Source organism: Lampetra fluviatilis, chromosome 24 (assembly GCF_964198595.1).
Source record: "Lampetra fluviatilis chromosome 24, kcLamFluv1.1, whole genome shotgun sequence".
NCBI lineage: Eukaryota > Metazoa > Chordata > Hyperoartia > Petromyzontiformes > Petromyzontidae > Lampetra > Lampetra fluviatilis.
The window spans coordinates 12,680,516-12,702,566 of record NC_136298.1 but is presented as its reverse complement, the minus strand read 5'-3'; the positions used below and the strand labels follow the sequence as shown (position 1 = coordinate 12,702,566).

Here is a 22,051-nt window from a genome sequence, read left to right as displayed (position 1 = left end):
TGGCTGCTTGCGTTGTGGCCGAAACGTCGTGAGAATTATTGTATTGTTTTATTTTTATTATTTTATTACTTCCCTTCTACGTGACTTTACCGAAAGAACCAAGAAGATAGCTCCAGAACTCATCTATTCGTGCTCCGATTAATGCAATTATTTCGCCAGAATATTCCTTAAATCCTGGAGAATATAAAACAATGTCACGAAACGTATTATCTGGGTATGTTGTCATTGCATGAGAGCGGAGAGTGCGAGTGTAGCGCTCCGAGTCGAGGGGCAGGACCGCGAGACGTCGTCACGGGTCTCCGTCTCTCATCTTCCGTTGCTGAGTGATGACTTTTCGACTCGCCTGTTTCACGAACACAAACGAAACACATCGAAACAAGTGCCCACCAAATTGCACAAATTTACGTGTTCCGAGGGCTGTTGACGTGGAGAATGTACAAAAACGAGGGCAGCCGAAAGGGGTCGAGATTGTCCAACGTAGATCGCAGGCCTGGAAATCAGAACGCGCAGAGTCCCTGGATCATGCATCTCTAATAGAGCTCAGCACGTCCGTCATCAACACTGCATGAAAAAGAAAAACGTCTACAATAGGCCACGTTTCAGACAATGGCCCTTCTATATTGACGAATGTTTCGAGTTTTGTTTGTGTTTGTTACGCCACTGCCATCACAGTATCTCACATAATTACGATGATAACAAAGCACGTTCGCGTGGCCTCGGACCCTGTGATTATTATTAGAAGGCTGCTGCCTTCCTTGTTAGCTGTGATTATAAATACGAACTAAATAAGCCACACGGAGCAATCCCCGTGCACTTCCTCGTTATCTCGTCGGCCTGGCCGTCACCCCCAGGACTCCCTTCGCCGTCCTCTGCCCCCACGCACGAGAAGGCGCCTCCCTTCCTCTCCACCACAAACACAAATCCAACAGCGGATTTTTGCGTCGCCAGAATTTATAGATAAACTCTTTTCGTAATTTCCTTACTTTAAAAAACGCGTTCCTGCCAATTGCATTGTAATAAGGTTCGGTTTGCAGACTGGCACTTCTAGTGTTCCAGCAACTCAAACAGGGGTTGGTAGGACGTGCAGAGATGCGAGATGCGAGCTATTGGAGCTATGAAGTACGTTTCTCTGGTGACCTCGTGATGCCGTGACTGCTGCTGGGGTCAAGTTGGATGGGCCTGGGTAGTAGTAGCAGTACGGCTGCTTCCGAAGGGAGAAGCGTTCCACCAGAGTGGAGCGGCCACCGCTGTCGCCCGCTCGAGCGTGAAGCTCCGGGCCAGGCTGCGTCCAGCACGGCTCCTCGGGGTCTTGAAAACGAGGCGTCGAAGACATGCATGTACTGTATGTGCGTTGAACTTCTTTCGCACCATACATAGCCAACCGTGCTAATCAGATGTGCGGTATCATAATAACTATCATCCTCACGATGAGCAATGGTAAATCCACTGCTGGATGAAGGCCTAGCACCAGCGCACGAGACAAATTATTCGCTCCATCTCCCCGATGGACGTGCTCTTGAACACGTTCCATTCCTTTCGCTGCTACTGTAACCACGGCGTGTGTCCCCCTCCCCCCGCACGTTAGCACGATCGACCAAGCGGCTGCAGACGAGACTGGAAGCGCGTTCACGCTCTGCAAGGACGCGCACAAGGGCAGGCAAACAGCAGAAGAGCACAGCGTGTGCGTGGCGACCAAACAGAGCGGGAAGCAGCAATAGTTTATTCAAATACAATCAGTTAAACAAATATGGTTTGTTCAGGAATGTGAGGAATCTGACCACTTGACCATGAGCAGACATCTGTCAGACCTATTTGCTTGCGACAAGTCAAACACGTGTTTTATACGCGGGCTCTTTTTTTGAAAAGTTGCGCCCGGAATGGGAACGCAGCCTTGACGTTGTGAAATTGCCAGTGAGCAGCAGCACGATACAGCAGCATTTAAACAATGAATACATTATGTGCAAGTTCTATAAACGCTCACACGGGATGCCATAGTTTGCCATTCACGAGCCTCCATAATGCGAATTCAAATATAATCAGTGGTGCAAGGTAAGACTTGGAAATGGGGAAAAATGTGTCGAAATAATGGATTACTTCTCATCGCATCGCGCTGCAGCATTTCTGTGGGGCTTTCCTCGTTGCCATGAAGCACCGTGTGGTGCACTCTGGGCAGTGTGGTGCACTCTGGGCAGTGTGGTGCACTCTGGGCAGTGTGGTGCACGCCACTCTGGGCAGTGTGGTGCACGCCACTCTGGGCAGTGTGGTGCACGCCACTCTGGGCAGTGTGGTGCACGCCACTCTGGGCAGTGTGGTGCACGCCACTCTGGGCAGTGTGGTGCACTCTGGGCAGTGTGGTGCACGCCACTCTGGGCAGTGTGGTGCACGCCACTCTGGGCAGTGTGGTGCACGCCACTCTGGGCAGTGTGGTGCACGCCACTCTGGGCAGTGTGGTGCACGCCACTCTGGGCAGTGTGGTGCACGCCACTCTGGGCAGTGTGGTGCACTCTGGGCAGTGTGGTGCCACTCTGGGCAGTGTGGTGCACGCCACTCTGGGCAGTGTGGTGCACGCCACTCTGGGCAGTGTGGTGCACGCCACTCTGGGCAGTGTGGCGCCACTCTGGGCAGTGTGGTGCCACTCTGGGCAGTGTGGTGCACGCCACTCTGGGCAGTGTGGTGCCACTCTGGGCAGTGTGGTGCACGCCACTCTGGGCAGTGTGGTGCCACTCTGGGCAGTGTGGTGCACGCCACTCTGGGCAGTGTGGTGCCACTCTGGGCAGTGTGGTGCACGCCACTCTGGGCAGTGTGGTGCCACTCTGGGCAGTGTGGTGCACGCCACTCTGGGCAGTGTGGTGCCACTCTGGGCAGTGTGGTGCACGCCACTCTGGGCAGTGTGGTGCCACTCTGGGCAGTGTGGTGCACGCCACTCTGGGCAGTGTGGTGCCACTCTGGGCAGTGTGGTGCACGCCACTCTGGGCAGTGTGGTGCCACTCTGGGTCTTGTGATACGCTCTGGGTCCGTGTGGTGCGCTCTGGGCAGTGTGGTGCCACTCTGGGCAGTGTGGCGCCACTCTGGGCAGTGTGGTGCACGCCACTCTGGGCAGTGTGGTGCCACTCTGGGCAGTGTGGTGCACGCCACTCTGGGCAGTGTGGTGCCACTCTGGGCAGTGTGGTGCACGCCACTCTGGGCAGTGTGGTGCCACTCTGGGTCTTGTGATACGCTCTGGGTCCGTGTGGTGCGCTCTGGGCAGTGTGGTGCCACTCTGGGCAGTGTGGCGCCACTCTGGGTCTTGTGATGCACTCTGGGCAGTGTGGTGCCCGCCACTCTGGGTCCGTGTGGTGCACGCCACTCTGGGCAGTGTGGTGCACGCCACTCTGGGTCTTGTGATGCACTCTGGGCAGTGTGGTGCACGCCACTCTGGGCAGTGTGGTGCACGCCACTCTGGGCAGTGTGGTGCACGCCACTCTGGGCAGTGTGGTGCACGCCACTCTGGGTCTTGTGATGCACTCTGGGCAGTGTGGTGCACGCCACTCTGGGCAGTGTGGTGCACGCCACTCTGGGCAGTGTGGTGCACGCCAGTCTGGGCAGTGTGGTGCACGCCACTCTGGGCAGTGTGGTGCACGCCACTCTGGGCAGTGTGATGCACGCCACTCTGGGTCGTGTGGCGGGACGAGGTTCCTCTCGGTGAGGCTTGCGACACAATTGGCTTTGCACGGTGGACGATTCAATCCCCTCCACTGGCAGCGAGTTTTGCTACATTTATCTCACCATTTACATTACATTCCTGAAGCAGCACATTTTTTCCATCTTATACAGAGAAAACAATTTCACAATCCGCGTTTTTATTTTCCAGAAAAAAAATGTCTCAGTAATCCCTTCTGAGCGGGGTGTTTGGGATTTTTTTTTGCAAATCCACATCCGTTTTTTAGCCTGAGAGTAACCCCCCTCCCCACACACACACACGAGCGATTAAACCTCAAATTCGACACAAACAAGTTTCAAACCTATTTTCTCTCATGCCCATCGCCCAGCCACCTCACAGGGCGGCCAATGACGCCATATGAATGACCCACAAACACTGCCTCCAGGCGTACACCACCACCACCGCAATCGTGGGAATTAAAAGCGGTCGGTGATGAAGTCGTCAGGTGGTGGCTTTCCGGAGCTCCCTCGTCGCCTCCCCATCGCCTCCCTGCACCCACAACGACGCTCTGCGTCCCCCCGAGGCCTCTCGCCGTGCCACCAGTCCTCTCGGTCGATCGCGTCCCCACCACCTGGCCATCTCGGTTCTCGTCCTACGCAGCTGCGCGCTTTGATTTCCACGCCGCGTTTCTACGACGCCGATCGCCTCATTTGGCCATTTCCTGTGTTTAGCTGGCTCGCCGAAGGATGGAATATTTCTCCTCCCCGTTCTCTCCTTGTATAGAACGGCTTTGGAACTCCCATCTTTCCAACCTCAAATAACCTGACGACGATAAATAAATAAGCATGTCGAATCTCACTATCCTGACATTAGTTATCCTTGCTTGCTGGCCACGTCGCATTGTAGACCTTAGGACCTCGGCTTATCAACTCGGACTGAACAAAATAAGCGACAGTAATGAGTAAGGATCAGTCCAGGCCACGTTGTCTTGCGCATATATTTGAACCATTTTGAGAGTGCACAGTGTTTACGCCTCCGTCTAAGCGCAGGATTTTGCAACCTTTCCACGTCTCACTTTTAAAACAACGTGTGGCGTGTGAGTCAATACTCTCTACGTTACCCTGTTAATCATAACAAGAACGTTAATGTTCTACTAAAATTATAACATGCGTTTCCAATTTTCTGAGCAAACAAGAATGAAAAAAAAGCGACCTTGTATGATAACATCAACACTGATGCGATCACCTTGGAAGGGGGATTTTACACGTGCTGCCCAGAATGCCGCGCAACATTTGCCGCATTCTTACTTCTCATTCTTACTTCTCATTCTTACTTCTCATTCTTTCATTTCATTCTTACTTTTCATTCTTAGTTTTCATTCTTAGTTTTCATTCTTACTTTTCATTCTTAGTTTTCATTCCCACTTTTCACTCTTACTTTTCATTCTTAGTTTTCATTCTTACTTTTCATTCTTTCTTTCCATTCCTACTTTTCATTCTCGCTTCTCATTCTTTCATTTCATTCTTACTTTTCATTCTTAGTTTTCATTCTTACTTTTCATTTTTACTTTTCATTCTTAGTTTTCATTCTTATTTCTAATTCTTACTTTTCATTCTTACTTCTCATTCTTACTATTCATTCTTTCTTTTCATTCTTACTTTTCATTCTTAGTTTTCATTCTTACTTTTCATTCTCGCTTCTCATTCGCGGCTCAACGTCGCGATGGCAGCTGCAGGGCCTCTACGTGCATTTTACGCTCGGTGTATTTTTGGGGATTGTAGAACAGAAATAGAATGTGTTTCGTTTCACAAAGGCAGTATTGTGTGAACGGTCTGCGATGCGGAGAATTGCCTGGGGAGAAATGCAGGGGGGAAAACAGGCCCTTTGATAGGAATGGCGTGTTTTTAGCACCTTTGCTGAATAATTTCCAGTTCAACTCAATTAAAACAACGTTCACACTATGGCATTACTATACTCACGTAAATATAAAATTTATAGATTCTATCTACGTGACTTTACCGAAAGAACCAAAGAGTATGGAGTCCTGCAGTCACGAAAGCTTCAAATATAGCATTACTGTTGAGCTGTATGAATTTGGGGTTTTAAAGACTTTTTAATAATTTTATTCCATGGCTGGATCGGGTTCAGGCGGTCATTTTAGACTTTCACTCACTTTTACCCAGCTTTTTTTTTCTGGCAACAAAACAGGTGTTGAGATGTTAAAACACCAAACTGAAACCTTTAATAAGGAATCATGTCTGCATTAACCACAATACTTGTGGTCAGAATGCAAATAAAAAACACTGATATAATATGCATTGACTTTGAAACTGATTGGTCCACACCAAAGACAGCTTTCTTTTAAGCCTCGCCTTAAAACGGTGTTAGACCAGAGGACGCCAAAAGGCGTACAGCACAAAGACAACGCACTAGCAGAGTAACGAGAGCTCGGGGCGAGCAGCTACATCATGGGACCTCCTTTGCCAGTACCACAATATGAGAATAGGTATTCCCCTGACGAACAGTCGTTTCATCAAGATGTGTGGCCAGCGTGGAGGAGGAGGCCTATCCTCCCCGAGATGGCTTCTCGAAAGCTCCCTGCAGTAGCTGATGCCCTTCTTCCAGCAGTGGCGTGAGCGAGACGTTCCTGGGCTGTGGTTTTAGTTCAAACTTGTCTGGCGACGGCTTGCCCCTCGATCATCAACTAAACATTTGACGGTCAAATCTCCTTCCCATTCCGCCGTACACGTACGTGGAGAAACGCCACCGTCCAGACGCAAGGCTGCGACTGCTCAAACGGTGAGGCCCAGGGTGTACCCCGCTGGGTGAGTCGGTGAGCCGGTGATGCCAATGATGATTTACACATTTGGGTGCCCGTCTCTCAATCAGATTAATCCACCGTGGATCTTCCACCAAGTCGTGACTATGTTATGAATCCCTATAGGACGACGGGCTCACTCGACCGCCCACACTAACTGTAGGTGTGACCTCAAACGCATCAGAGCGAGGAGCTGAGGCCAACTTTGCTGTCTCGGTTCAAATCTGCGCTGTGTAAACGCCACGCACACCAGGCGTCTGTGTGAGTGCCCTGACGATGCGATGTGGGTGGATCCCCGCTATCCGAGCATTTTCACTCCGTTGTCTCTTTTCCACAACTTCTCAAGAGCGTATGCACGTGTTGAACTTCTTTCGCGCCGTACGTAGCCAACCGTGCTCATCGGAGGTGCGATGGAAGGACAACAAACTAAACACAAAGAGCAGTTTTAAAGAAATTCGTTTAAATCTTTAAGTGAAAGTGGATAACTCCAGTGGCTTCCTAATATCATATCAGGAGGTGTTAACTCTTATCTCTTACAACTTTAATAGTGCTGCTTGTTGCTGGCCACTTGGCGTTTTGGGCCTGTGCTCAGAAACCGTGATTTAAACAAATTTTACAACAAATTTGACAGTGTTCATTTAGTCTCATCATCATCCAATAGGTAGTCCACTCTCAGTTATTAAATGTAATTAGCTGTGAGTATTCCCTCGCTATGGATATCCCCGAGCCGAGAGTAGTGCCCAGCTCTTGGTATCCCGAGGCTGTGGCAGAGGTCGCAACCGGGTACCCGATACCCGTACCCTTCCCGATACCCGGCTACCCGTACCCGGCCGGGTACGGGTACCCGTTTGCGACCCTGGTGCGGCCGGGTACGGGTACGGGTAGGCCGTGAGTCACTGGTCACTCATTTCCCAACGTCTTGTCTCTTCTCACAATTCAAGTTCCTAGAATCAACCCACCCACGCCTGCAACATGGCTTCATCCCAGAGGTCGCAATCAGGTACCCGATACCCGTATCCTACCCGTACCCGGCCGGGTAGGGTACGGGTACGGCCGGGTACGGGTACCCGTTTGCGACCCTGGTGCGGCCGGGTACGGGTACGGGGGTAAGGAATAAAAACGCGTTTGCGACCTCTGGGCTGTGGGCATGGCTTGGCGAGGCCTTCATCCGGCAGTGGACTGACACATGGGCATGAGCCTGACGAATAAATGAAGCTGTAAGATATTGAAAGTAATTTTCCACTTGGGATTTTAAGGTTTAGCCTCGTAAAATATGACCTCATATGATCTGGGCATTTAAAGCGTGCTCAGAATGTTGTACTGTGTCACGGGTCGTGTCACGAGGCAATACATTTCAGCTCAAAACAACTCATGAGGGGGCCTCCTGTCCCGTGGCACACGTAATAAAGGCGGCGTTGTTATTCAATCGGTGGCCTGCGCGTTGTTATTGCAGCATCGGCTACTCGGTGAGGAGGCGGGCGTGTGCGCGCTGTGCGTTACGATAACGAGCGGAGCGTGAGCGGTTTAGTCATGACCGCGCGTTATCCTTCACCAGGCCTGCTGCTGGCACTGGGGGGGGGGGGACACACAAAGCTTTTGTTAAACAATACATAATCGGCCAAACATCGGTTGCAGCGCAATTGCATCCAATGAGCATCGCAATAGAGTCGGCAAAATTCGCTCCCTCTCTGCCCACTCCGTTCACCCCATAGGAGGCTTCAGTGCTGAGATTTGTAACTGCAATTAAAAAAAACTTTGAAGAAAGCAATACTGCGTGTCAGTGTTACATTAAATGGTTTTCATTCCATGGCAGTTGAGCGAAATATGTTTATTGGTAAGAGTTTCACTTGTTTTTTTTATTCATAATCATATGAAATACGTAAAACAGGTATTTGTATTGCCGTGTCATTGTAATTATATAAATGTTGAAGCCTTACGGCCCTTCCTCAATGCAATGTTGACGAGGCCCAAGCAACCCACGCTGGTGGGGGTTATTTGACCATACTTCACCACACCAGTCAGTGCACCTTGATCTCGGCGTGGGAGCACACAGGAGTACAATGCAACAATGGACTGTGTTGCATTGCCATCTGCTCTCCACCGCACAGCGCTGAAGCCTATAACCTAAAACACCTAGAACCTATAACACCTATAACCTATAACACCTATAACCTATAACACCGATAACCTATAACACCTATTACCTATAACACCTATAACCTATAACACCTATAACACCTATAACCTATAACACCTGCCGTGCTTTGTGGTCGTCCATTCAAGCACTCTCCGGACTCGACGCTGCTTAGCATCCGAGATCTGACGATACTTGATCATACACTTTAACATATACTAAGAACATATACTAATATTTTAGTTCTAACTACGTGACTTTACCGAAAGAACCAAAAAGTATGGATTCCTGCAGTCACGAAAGCTTCAAATCAATACTAATATTTTTTTTTTCAAATGTTTGTTCTTTTAATTTTGTCGGGTCTTCCGGGTTGAATTGGGCCACTGGCAACCACTCTGGCCGCGACTGTAGAATTTGTTCAAGTAACCTCCAGCGAGCCAGCGACCCCAGCTCAGGCTCAGATCTCCTCCCCTCGGTTCATCCGGGGCGACCGATCCCCCCCCCCCCCCCCACTGGGCCCAGTGTCCACGCCGAGCCTCGCGACTCGCCTGGCCAGCAGGAACGTTCAGAGTCCGGGCAGCCACCCGCGTGACGTGCCCGCCGCACGTGCGTCCACTCGGCCGGCTGATTACGAAGGAGCCGCTTTTGATGTGCCCCGAGGCGTGTGACGGACTTGAAGTGCCCGCTCGCCAGGTGGAGCCAGGAACTGGACAATCAAACGCACGTGCTCTCCGACTCGGACCCAAATGTCACCGCGCCAGATTGCAAGCGTGCGTTTGGCATTTCTAGCGAGGCTTGGGCGTCTTGTGGCAGCCCAGACGTCAGTGGAATCGTGTTCGCACGCACGCACGCACTAATTGTTGGAGGGAGACAACTGCAGAGCTCGGAAAGAAAGCGCACGCCAAGGGCAGTTATTGAAGTTGGATTGGTGTCAACATGATGAAATAAAGAGGTGAACAAGAGCAGGAAGGAATGCTTTGAAAAGCAGCATACATACTTGGTCGATACAAACGTTGCCGATACAGACAATTTCAATGAGTACATATTTCAAGCCACCACAAAAAAATAATAAACGCAAAGTTTAAAGGGAACGCGCTGAAAAGTGAACAAAGAAGCGTGCAGATGCATCCCGCACCGCTGACTAGCACGGTTGGCTATGTACGGCGCGAAAGAAGTTCAACAATCATCATCAGCAGCAGCCATCGTCTATTCACCTGTATGTGAAGACATCTGCCATTTGCATTTTCCCCTGATTCATCCGCTCCTTGTTCTGTATCTCGGTGTAAGTCCAGGTGTGTATATAAGTTGAATTTCTTTCGCACCGTACATAGCCAACCGTGCTCATAGGAGGTGCGGGATATGATGATGACATCCGCAACTTCTTTAACATCATGGACCACTCATGCTATATTCAGATGTGAGTCATTAAACAAAACAAAGACAACACGAGTGTGTCCCTCACCTTGACAACAGAACTGTTCGTGCAACTCTCGCCAGGTTTAAACGCAAACGCCTCCAACATCAGCGGAGGCGTCCGCTGGTCGTGTGACGTCACAAAGCCTTGCCACGTGTTTTTTTTTTCTTGGAAAAAGTCCTTCGTCGACCGATCCAAGCAAACCCATCATGAGAAACAAAGTAGACGTTGTCCCCCGAAGGGAGCTGGGAAGATTGTCGATATAGTAAACAGAGCACACAGAGCACACAGCGGCAGAGTAAACAGCAACCCCGGCCTTGGGCGCGCGATGGCTATTGACGACACACAGATTTGTTTTTTTGTTCCCAAGGATTCAAACGCCGTGTTTGTAACACACGTCAAACTTGTTTGACTGTGTTAAACACGTCTAGTTAGATGGAGAGTGGCGCTAAAGCGAGCGACCTTGGAAGTGTTTCACCACGCCGAGAGTTACCTCTGCCTGGTTGCCGGTGTGGAGTCGTACGCGAGAACGCGGGCATGTTTGTTTGTGGAAACTCTGGCATCGACGAAGGACGACAGTGTAATGTGAAGGCAGCGGCGGCGCGGCGCGGTTGGCAAGGGCCCCGGTGCAGGGGATGAAATGGGGGGCCCCGACCCTGGCCGGGTTCCCTCACGCTTCGTAGCCACGCCCCTCCTCGCCCGCGCAGCTGCACCGCCTGCGCGCTCGACGGCCACGCAAAGAGACGGAGAGTCCGGGCAGAGCGCGCGGCGGCGCTGTTGAATGCGCGCGCGCAACGCACGTGGTCAGGTGCGCGAAACGTCAACCGCAACGGGACAGAATGCGCCCCCTCTCTCTCTCTCTCGCGTGGTCGTTACATTTAATCAGTCGGCAGGGAGTATCGATTCTGATTGATTGATCAGCTCGAGTTATCCAAGCGAACTTATTTCTTTTTTGAAACAGCTGCCCGGATTTGAGCTGCAGGCCAAACTGCGTCTCACGAATGACTGCGTCTCACATTCAACGGACTCAACGAAATATGAATGCCAGCACATTAAACTTTAGTTCAGGCAAAAAAAAATTATAATGTAAATGTTTATCGTGTGCTTCAGTCGACAGCGCCACAGATTTATAAAATCGTTAATTTTCTTTTGTTGGCTCAGTGGCTTTTAGTTTAAAATAAATTGCAGGGACCAGATTGATGCTGAGAGTTTCGAGAAATGAATATACACCGATGGATTTTAAATTGACCGAACGGACTGTGCTTAGCAATATACAATTGCAAAACAGTTACGTTTAATTCCGTCCAAATGAAAGATTATCCTGAATCTGCGTTTAGACAGCGAAACAAAACAGAAGGCCCCTTCCTCGCCTTCGGGGCTGCAGCGCTACAGTAGACCTAATTTTCGCGCTTGTTTTCACTGCAGCATACCAGATGTACGGAGTGCCGATTACAGAGTTGCCGATGCACACACTCCGTGGGTCGCTAATCTTGATGCGATTTATTTTACAAACATGCGCACAGAGCAGAGGAAATGTAGTCACGAACGAACTGGAGCAACTATGCAAACTAAAGTCAAATAATTAATAATGGCAAAACACATTTTGTCTGCATCTTTTGCGGTTTGGGTGGGTCGATTGGAGAGAAGCCAAAAACTAATTCCGTGGTAGTTTTTTTAAAATTTATCTTCATCCTCTGCGATGATCTCCCCTGGTGACGCTGTCACTCGTCTGGCTGCAGTGATGTCTGTAATAAAACACGATTTCCGTGTGATACCATTTTCATGATAAGCGATTGTTACGTGTGTAAGAACGGCGAATAGCATTTTCTGCAGGGGTGGGTTGAGGTGGTCCTACATGGGGCTGTGCGATGCCCTTTCTCCCAGCGCTGATATCGGAGCGGGACCCTTCCTCCCCGAGCGCCGCTGGCCCAGCTGGAATAACGCGCAGACTCCTCGTGCTGCCTCCTGGTGTGACGCCTGCATCGCATCGCACGGCTTCTGATCTATCACAGGGCGAGATGGGCGCTCCGATTGGTTCGGTAATCGATGATGATAAATTCGGATAGCACGAAAACACTTGGAGGGAAAGCAAACATCTCTCATCTCTGTTCCAACGTGTGTCGCTGGACGTGCGGTGATGGTTGCGCTTGGCATCATCATCATCATCAGCATCATCATCATCAGCATCATCATCAGCAGCAGCATCATCATCAGCCGCTATGGTCGATCCACTGCTGACGGAAGGCCTCCCCAACCCACCGCCATCTCAGCCCTGCGACAGAATCACCCGGCCAGCACCCGCACGCGCCGACGTCGTGGCGCCATCTCCACTCTCGGCTGGCACCGCTCGTGGCAAGTGTCCAGCACCCTACACCTCACGACCCCTGCGAGCCGTGACGCGCGCTGCGCAGCTCAAGTCCGCTTACTCCTCAACAGTCAACGCCTCTTGCATTTCCTCTCCGCTACATTTGCTCCCATTTCTATAATTCCCACAATGCACCGCCCCATGCCTCTTTGTAGATAAACGCGGACAATGGAATTGGTCCCGAGAGCGCCCCGACACCAAATTGGATGGAGATGACCCTCGCCGGGACGTCTCCTGTGCTCTGCCAACAGCATCCCGACCACGGGCTCGTCCGCTTTGTTTACCGCTCCAATCTCCCTGCGAGAAATAAAGCGAGAGACGCTTGACACAACTCAAAGCCGAGGAATTCCGGGCACTTGAAGCTACGTGTGGGCACGTCAACTTGGCGGTAAGGGAGTGGGAGAGGTCCCTCCAGCCTGCGGTACTGCCCACTGGAGATGGGCATCACTGCTGACTGTCGCCACCCCACACGCGTGGAGGCGAGGCGCGCGATCTCCAGCGCTGTCTCCTGCCTGTGTTACACTCCACGGCTTCCGTCCTGTCAGGCCATCGAACGATTCATCGATTCAAAATCACGAATCAGTTCTCTTCCATCTTGTTTGTATCGTCTGTCTCATATGTACCACCTTGCTTGCGCCGTTTCATTAGTTGTGTCGCTGGCCAATCAAAAATGAGTCACAGTGATGCATTAGATTCTGCTGCGGTCAGAGGGAGATAAAACAGACCGCTCAAGCCAGGCCGCCCGCGTGGTTATCTGCTGCGTACTTGCAGAGTGTGCCACTCAGAGGCGATCCCATGGCGAGCCGCACGCATTTGGCAACGACTCGCGAAGGAGAATGCATTTGAGTTTGCCGCTCGTGTATTTGTGACGAGGGTCCTGGTCGCGTTGCGCCGGTGGCTTCCCACTGCACCGCGACCTCCGTGACCCCGTCTCCAGCGTTGGCCACGCACAGTGCCTTTGGCGATCGCTTTGTCAACATGGTGGGTTGCTGGACCTCCTCTACGTCAGCTCAGCCGGACAAAAATAATGAATTTACCTAGCTTCCGTGTAATCGATATCAGCACTTGGGAGATAAAGATGGCAGGGCATGGAGCTTGTCGCTGTGTCGCCGTATCCCTCACCCGCCCTCGGCCTTGTAAGTGGTCACCAACAACGCTTACCCCAGTAGTGCATATGGCTATTTTTAGTGTAAACATACACGTGATGTTTCAACATTGCCACATGTATACACCGTGTGGTCGTGTTTTATGTTGAACCTATGCACTCATTCATGCCCGGCCTCGTTTCCCCATCATTCTCCGATTCCTTCTTGGAAGCAACGATCCGAACAGCCGTCCCTGTGATCACCAACTTGTTATGAGCACAGTTACCGTTTCTAATGTAATCTTGGAGTATGAGTGGTGAATAAGTGCCTTGCCATAGACTGCAGAGGCGAGACACAATGGTATTTAACGTACACTGCTCGTTTCTGGAGTGCGAGTGATGGTATGTTGTCCATTATAGAAGAACCTTTTTCCAAACCCCTGCTCCCTCTGTTTGTTGATTGGCCTAAAAACAATACCATTGTTCTCAATGTTTCTCACGAACAATTTATATCCAGGACAAGTGATAAGAGGCTAAAGGGTCTGTCATTCTTCAAGTCAGCTTTGTCTCCCTCTTTGGACGGATGAATAACTTGGGCATCATCCCACAATTGCGGTAAGCAATTTCTGTGTGAGGATTTAATAAACAGGTCCATCAATCTCTATCCAACAGCTGCATCAAAATTATCCAATGGTCCAAACTAACGACAGAGTGGTCGCCAGGAGGGTTGCACCGTGGAGGATGATCATCGTGGAGATGAAGCAAGGACACTTGCTTCGGTGTGCGGAAGTCTTCATGCAGCAGTGGACAGAACATGGCTTATGTGATTATGATCATGATAATGAATAAGTGCCGATCCATCTTCATTGCTCAGTTTTCGTGTCCAAGAAAGCATTCTCCATCCATCTCTATGAACACATTTGGCAACAATTAAACCCTGAGCCTCCTCCTTTCAGGTCTTGCGAAAGTGGAAAGCAAACAGTAATTGAAAAACATCGATTCTTACGCGCGAAGTTCGATGCTCGCATCGCGAGTGCCAGAATCAATTTTAGCCCATGAATCGGTGAATCGTTATGTACCGGTGTTTTATCTCAGTCACATTTGTAGCTACGGGTCATTTAAACATTCTGCAGTACAGATCTGTATCGTTGGAACGACGGCACAGTACACATTCCTGCGGAGGGAGCTGGTAGGAACGTTGGGTTGCTCGGTCAATGGCCTGCAGGGTCAACGGCGGCGTGGTGTATTCCGCAAATATGCCCGACTGTGAGAGCGGGCACAAGCCGGCGTGAGTAGGTTAAACGTTGAGTTTTATAAGGGCACCACGGGGTGACCAGCCCCTCCCCACCCAGCCCCACCCCTCCCACCCAGCCCCTCCCCACCAGGCCCTCCCCACCCTCCCCTCCCCACCCAGCCCCTTCCCACCCTCCCCTCTCCACTCAGCCCCACCCCTCCAATTTTTGAATGCATGACAGACGGACGGACACAATAATCCCATGTGGGCTGGTGTAACCAGGAGGTTCCTACCAGTATTAAACATCTTAATTTACCAGGTGTACAACCTTGTTAATTATCTTTAGAACTTACCGGCCGCTGGTAGGAGTTGAACCATAAAGTATTAGTTAACTGACCAAGGGCGAATATTGCGTGTGCTGGACTGTCCGTGGGCAGCGTTCTGTCTGTACATGGAGTTCACGAGGCAACAATCTGCTCCTGTGTATACTTCTTGTTTACGAAAAGCCCGTTATTAGTTTGGGTAAGAGTGTATTAGTGTTATTTATTTTGCCCGTAACCAAGGGGACCCGCCGTTCCGTTCCTGGCAGTGCTGCGATGCGATCGTCCGTGGCGCGAGCTCCTCCGAGTCCACGTGGCTGGCGGAGGCAGCGGCGCTGTGCCCCAGCTCCCTGGGGGGGGGGGGGGGGGCTCGCGGGGACTGCCGGGTCCGAACTGAGACCCGCGAGTCGGACGGGAGCGGAGCGAACCTGCAGCATCTGCCGCCTCTGGCTGTTTCCCCGTTGTTCGTTTGGAGCCAGTCTGTTGCTTTAAACCCTTATTATTATCCACGAGATTGATGCGCTATCGACAGGATGCATTGTTTACCCGGCCATGCTGACACATTTGGCTGACTAAGCCTATGCAGTATTATAGCCACCTTGTACGATATAAACACGGCCGTGTGGACACTTTAAATGTACCACCACGAACAGCATTGTGGAAATACCTCTCTGCCTGACAGTGGAGTACAGAGGCTACAGTCCCTTTGATTTGGTGTAAGGGGCATTTAAAAAATGGCGTGAAAAAAAAATCACCTTTGGATGTAATTTTCTATAACGTGCCAGGATTTAAGTAAAACCAGTTCAAAGCTCGGGAATTCGATGTGCCCCGCTCTTTTCTCTTTCAGCAAGCAACGTACGTGGGGCTTTTTTTTCTCCTGCTGATCAGATTTCCAGTCTTACGTTGCTCTGGAGACAGAGATTCATTACCATGGACATTTATGGCCTCTTCTGTAAAGGGAGACTTCTGTGCAGCAGTCACGCATAGATAATCACCACTTTGTACAATTTGGTTTTCCAATTTGAAAATTGAGCACACAGTGGCCTACTCCAGAAAATTATGCCACTTTACATCAAAGAGAACATTTACGTAATTTCCGACAAAATTACCAAATGGCTGCGGTAATCAAAGCATCGAGCCCGTGCGGGGCTGCCTCGGTCGGGAGTGCGTCTAACAGCTAAGCCGGAACCGTGGTCCAATATCAAGCTGCCGTGCTTTGTTAGCCCCGTAGGAGAATAGACCTCGGAGGTTACGACTCTTGCCCAGAAGGTAAGGGAGGTAAATGTGTCTCGACCTCTCGGCTGAGATGGATTGGTCACGTGTTGAGAATCGACAAGGACGGTGACATTAGAATGGCTTTGGAGATGTCACCGGTGCAGGGCAGAAGGGGCTGTGGGAGGACCCGAGGGTTGGGGAGGAAGGGTCACGTGGCATGAGACGTGAGGACGGGGAATGTGACTGGTGAAAAGGCACAAAATAACGTAGGGGAAGCTGACCCCTTGCAGAACTGGGACTTTGGCTTCGAAGAAGAATATTCTTTAGAAGAAACGCTCCCGTCTACAGCGAAGATCTCAAACGGGCACGGGTGCCCGTGCACACACTCACACGTGGATGTGCACGTGTGAGAGTGCACAATGTAGGAGGTTTTTGGCTCACAAAGCAACGGCGGGATGGGTCCCACGCTCCGAGCGGCACAAAGTAACGTCGGGACATTCCACGGCTAACGGCACACACGTGCGCGCTCCTCTCTGGAGACGGCCGCTGGCTGCCAAGCGAGACAGGTGGAGGCACTTTTACGAGATACTCGGAACGAGGACGAACGACCGACCGTGGATTATTCGATTTCTCCCCCCCCCCTTCCCCCCAAATTGAGATTTAAAAAATTCCATAAATGCGAATTTAAAGTAACGTGTATCAAATTCGTTCCCTAGTTTATAAGTGACACTTCATAGACATACTCTTTGGTTCTTTCGGTAAAGTCACGTAGGTAGAAAAATAATAGATCACGACGTTTCGATCGCAACACAAGCGATCGTCATCAGGTGGGACAACCACAGCAAGAAAACAATTGCTGAAGTAGGGGAGAGATCTGCCGTGGCACGAGGTTACATAGGCCTCGGCAGCAAGGAGGAGAGAGAAGGGGGGGGGGACATTCAGTATATTGAGTTGCCGTGCAATGAGGGATGACTGCAATTAACTTGACATGATTTACAGATGGGAGTTAAGATTGCCAACTTCATTGCTGTGCTGTTTTTCTTCCCATAAGACCCAACACACAAATATACTTTGCTATGACTAATCTTATACTTGCTTACATTATGCGTGGTTAATGTTCGAGGCCAAGTTGTATATAATTGATTGAAAAGACTTAACTTACTAAGATTCCTTGTGTTCCTGTAAGGAATCTAAAAAAGTTACCCCGTTTGCAGATCTGGGTTAATAGTGCATTGATGCATCACTTAAAATAATGGTGTGTACTCACGATACATTTGAGATCAGACTCAGACGTATTTCTCAGTCACACCGATAGGTCTATTATCATCAACCCAATGCGGTATAAATCAACACATTTCAAAACAATGCCGGTACCAGATCTCATTACAAAATCAATTCCTGCCACCCGAACAAAGATTCGAATTCCGGGACTATCCGGGCCAAACCTGGACAGGTGACAACTCTACAAATCTTGCATCAAATTGTGCGTGTGTGAATTGATCGTTTTAAATTTGTACATTTTCTTTGTTGATAGGTCCACGTGACCCGTTGCCACTAGACGTCACTACGTTCATCACAATAGGAAGAGGGAAACAAGAAAACAAACTTGAATAGTCGCTCCTCCGATCCGTGACAATTCCTCACATTACGAGGGAACACATTTCACGAGACCTCATTCCCGGCGATAAGGATCTTACCATTGCTCTACCTTGTTTGAAACGGACTCAATCTCATCCTACCCTCTGCCGCTTGTGCATTTGGCACAGTCCAAGGTTGTGTTTATTTTTGCGCAGGATGCTACGAGTCCATGCTGGGTGTCGGCCGCTCACTTTAAATGCGGAAATGTGTAACACGACAGCCCCTTGGTGCTTTTTTCTTCTTCTGCATTTTGAAAAATCCTCAATTTTAAGACCTCCCAAATAAACACTTTCCGAGTGATGCGAAGTCAAAGGTTAAAGCTCCGCGCGCTCCAACGTCGCCTCGCTCACGGCACTGCTGGCGGAAAGTTGTCTGCTCAGGGAGCCCCCCCAGAGAGCCCCCCCCCCCGGGAGCCCCCCCACTCCCCCCCGTGGGCCTCCCCCACGGGTCGCGGGGTCAGCCACGGGGCTGGGGGAGGGGTGGCCACTTCGCGCGGCCCGCCGCGTGGGGAGGGCCGTGAGAGCGCTGGTTTGTGCCTCCAGGTCTTGGGCAGCGCGTTGATGAGCTTGCTCGGTTTTCATTCACACAAAGTCCCGGAGAAGCAAAGCGAAACTTTCCGATCAAGTTCCGTTCATATCGGGCGACCTTTGCGAGAGTTCGCGCGCGCATCCTCCTCGTCATAGACGGACATCGCGGAACGACGGCAGCTGATGCGTTGGATCAGTGCGGTGCAGGAGAAGGCTGAGCGGCGAGAAGCGAGTGCGGTAGAAGTGACCTTGCTGGAGAGAGGTTAAAGTGACCTTGCTAGAGAGAGGTTGAAGTGAACTTGCTAGAGAGAGGTTGAAGGCGGCGTCGATAAGGGGGGGGAGGGTGGCGAGAGAGGCCAAGGTCGCTTTGACGACCAAGTGGAGAGGATGCACGTGCTGGGGAAAGGGATAAAAACGATGGGAAGAGGCCAGGAAAGACTGAGCCCTCGGGCTTTGGGGATGGACGCCAAGGCGAATAAACGGAGAGGACGATTCAAAATAAATAAATGGCGAACTCAAAATTAGCTGAAGCATAACACGTACAAATTAGTTCATGTGAAAGATTATATGACACACGTGGAGAACGAACTCCAGAAACGTGGGCTACAAGCTGCCGCACGGCTTGCCGATGACACCGGCAAGTGGGACGTGGCAAGCGGAATACTTGACCACCTGCGGGGCTGAGTGGAGTTTCGTCGTGTTTATGCAATCGCGGACTCTTTGTATTTCGTTCAGTAGATTAAACAATGCAACCACAGAGCAATATCTGTGTTCTGGCGCAGAGAGGAACCCCGGGTGTTCTCTATTCTGTGGTTAAAACACTCGGTTTTCATGTGTGCTTGTATTTATGTCTGCTATTTACAAAAACCGTAATTCTACACAGTGATTTGGCGATGTTCCTTTGGCTCTGGTGCACAAGCACACGTGACAACAACCACTGAGCACAATCGGCACGTCAACAACGCGGCCCCGAGAGAACACGAACAAACCCCACGACGGGCGACGTTTCGGGCCATGGCCCTTCCCCAGAGCACGCCGCCAATCTGCGCCGAGTGCACAGAGATGTGAGACGCGCTTGGCTTATGTTTGTGTCTCTGTCCTGTCGACCTCACAGCGGAGCCCTGATTGTTGAAGCTTTGGGAGGGACCGGATAAAGCCAAGAGAGATCTCCGTCGAGCGAGGGGTACGTGGCTGCCCAACCCTTCACGCGCCGCGTCTTACCTCCACGTGTGGAGCGCGTGCTTCCTACGCGTTCGTTCCTTCAGGACCATGGACTCGCTCTCTGCTATTTGTGCCGTTTTCGTTTTCCGTTGCTGCTGCGCTCTCACTCCCGTGTCCAACAAGCCGGGAAGCTGGCTCAACGGAATCATCCGTGGAACAAATCAAACATGCGCATTTTCTCATAAGCCTTCGAGCCGACGATCAGACACTCGTTATATACGCTCAAAGACAAAGATCCCCTGTATAGCCTCGACACGCTGTTGGGGCAAGTGCTGTTCGCGGCATCCGATGAAGGCCGCCATGGCACACGAGGAGGTGGGTGGCCAGCACCTTATCCAGGCACCTTTGTCCCCTCACACACTCACACACACTCACACACTCACACGCACACACACTCACACACTCACACACTCACACACTCACACACACACACACTCATACACTCATACACACACACACACTCACACACTCACACACTCACACTCACACACTCACACACACACCCACACACTCACACACTCACACACTCACACACTCACACTCACACACACTCACACACTCACACGCACACACACTCACACACTCACACACTCACACACTCACACTTACACACTCACACACTCACACACTCACACACTCACACACACACACTCACACACTCACACACACTCACACACTCACACGCACACACACTCACACACTCACACACACACACTCACACACTCACACACTCACACACACACCCACACACTCACACACTCTCACACACACACTCACACACACACTCACACACACACTCACACACTCACACGCACACACACTCACACACTCACACACTCACACTCACACACTCACACACACACCCACACACTCACACACTCTCACACACACACACACTCACACACTCACACACTCTCACACACACACACACTCACACACTCACACACTCACACACACACACACTCACACACTCACACACTCACACTCACACACTCACACTCACACACTCACACACACACCCACACACTCACACACTCTCACACACACTCACACTCACACACACTCACACACTCACACGCACACACACTCACACACTCACACACTCACACACTCACACTTACACACTCACACACTCACACACTCACACACTCACACACACACACTCACACACTCACACACACTCACACACTCACACGCACACACACTCACACACTCACACACACACACTCACACACTCACACACTCACACACACACCCACACACTCACACACTCTCACACACACACTCACACACACACTCACACACACACTCACACACTCACACGCACACACACTCACACACTCACACACTCACACTCACACACTCACACACACACCCACACACTCACACACTCTCACACACACACACACTCACACACTCACACACTCACACACACACGTGGGTGCAACAAATACAATATTCTCTCCACTTTATCTTGCTTGCCAGCTTGGAATAGGGCTGTTCGCGAGCTCCTATTAAGGCAAGGACAATGCATGAGGAAATGTCAAAGACGGCTGCACACATGCCCAGGATTGTTCGCTCCCCCATTGCTGGTGTTGACATCAACTCGAATTGGTAATGACAGGCTGAGGCAACCTCGGGGAGACTCTGGAACAGATCGAGATCATGGTTCGCAGAGAATCCCACGGCCGGGAACACGACCCTTGTCACTACGAATGCAGCTCAGTGTTATGTTTATTCAAATCGTGAAAGAGTTTTCAATTCAAATTCCTGTCGTATTGTTCAGTTGAAGATGTCAGTTTTGAATGCAATCGGCGCGCAGTTCTGGTTCCAGTGTTGGAACCTGGCGCTGTGGTGCCACGCGGCTCGCTGGTGGCACGCTCACAGAGGCTTGAACTCAGAAGACCACCCTGGTTATCACTGCAGTGTGTGTCAACCATACAACACAACGCGCCCTCAGCTTCACGGTGAGCGTTAAAGCTCCCGCGATATCATTTCTAAAAAGAGTTGCCCATTTTCTTGGTTATTTCGGTAAAGTCACGTAGAAGGGAAATAATAAAATAATACAAATAAAACATAATTAAATAATTCTCACGACGTTTTGGCCACAACGCAAGCAACCGTCCTCAGATGAAGAACAGGTCTGTCGGGACAGACAGCGTTGTGGCCGAAACGTCGTGAGAATTATTTTATTATGTTTTATTTTTATTATTTTGTTAGTTCCCTTCTACGTGACTTTACCGAAAGAACCAAGATGAATCCCGGCAGTCACGAAAGCTTTAAATCAGAGTTGCCCATTGTACTGCACATTACTTGGTTGCAATTACACCTTCCAATCATCGCCCCGGCTGTGAACCCGCCAGGGACTGTCTGTGCACCACACTGTGCCTTCCTTCACGACAATAGCCTTACACTCTATGAGAATAGCACAAATGCCAAAT

At 50.6% G+C, this 22,051-nt stretch overlaps 1 protein-coding gene across 2 annotated transcripts in view; it reads left to right on the top strand.

Annotated features, from left to right (window-relative positions):
- Positions 1-22,051, top strand: part of LOC144941183 (interleukin-6 receptor subunit beta-like) — a 91,263-nt gene that overhangs the window by 6,931 nt on the left and 62,281 nt on the right. For both annotated transcript variants that reach the window (XM_078867749.1, XM_078867748.1), the window contains exon 2: positions 19,504-19,572. The gene's annotated coding sequence lies outside the window, so the exon portion shown is untranslated. The remainder of the gene's footprint in view (positions 1-19,503; positions 19,573-22,051) is intronic.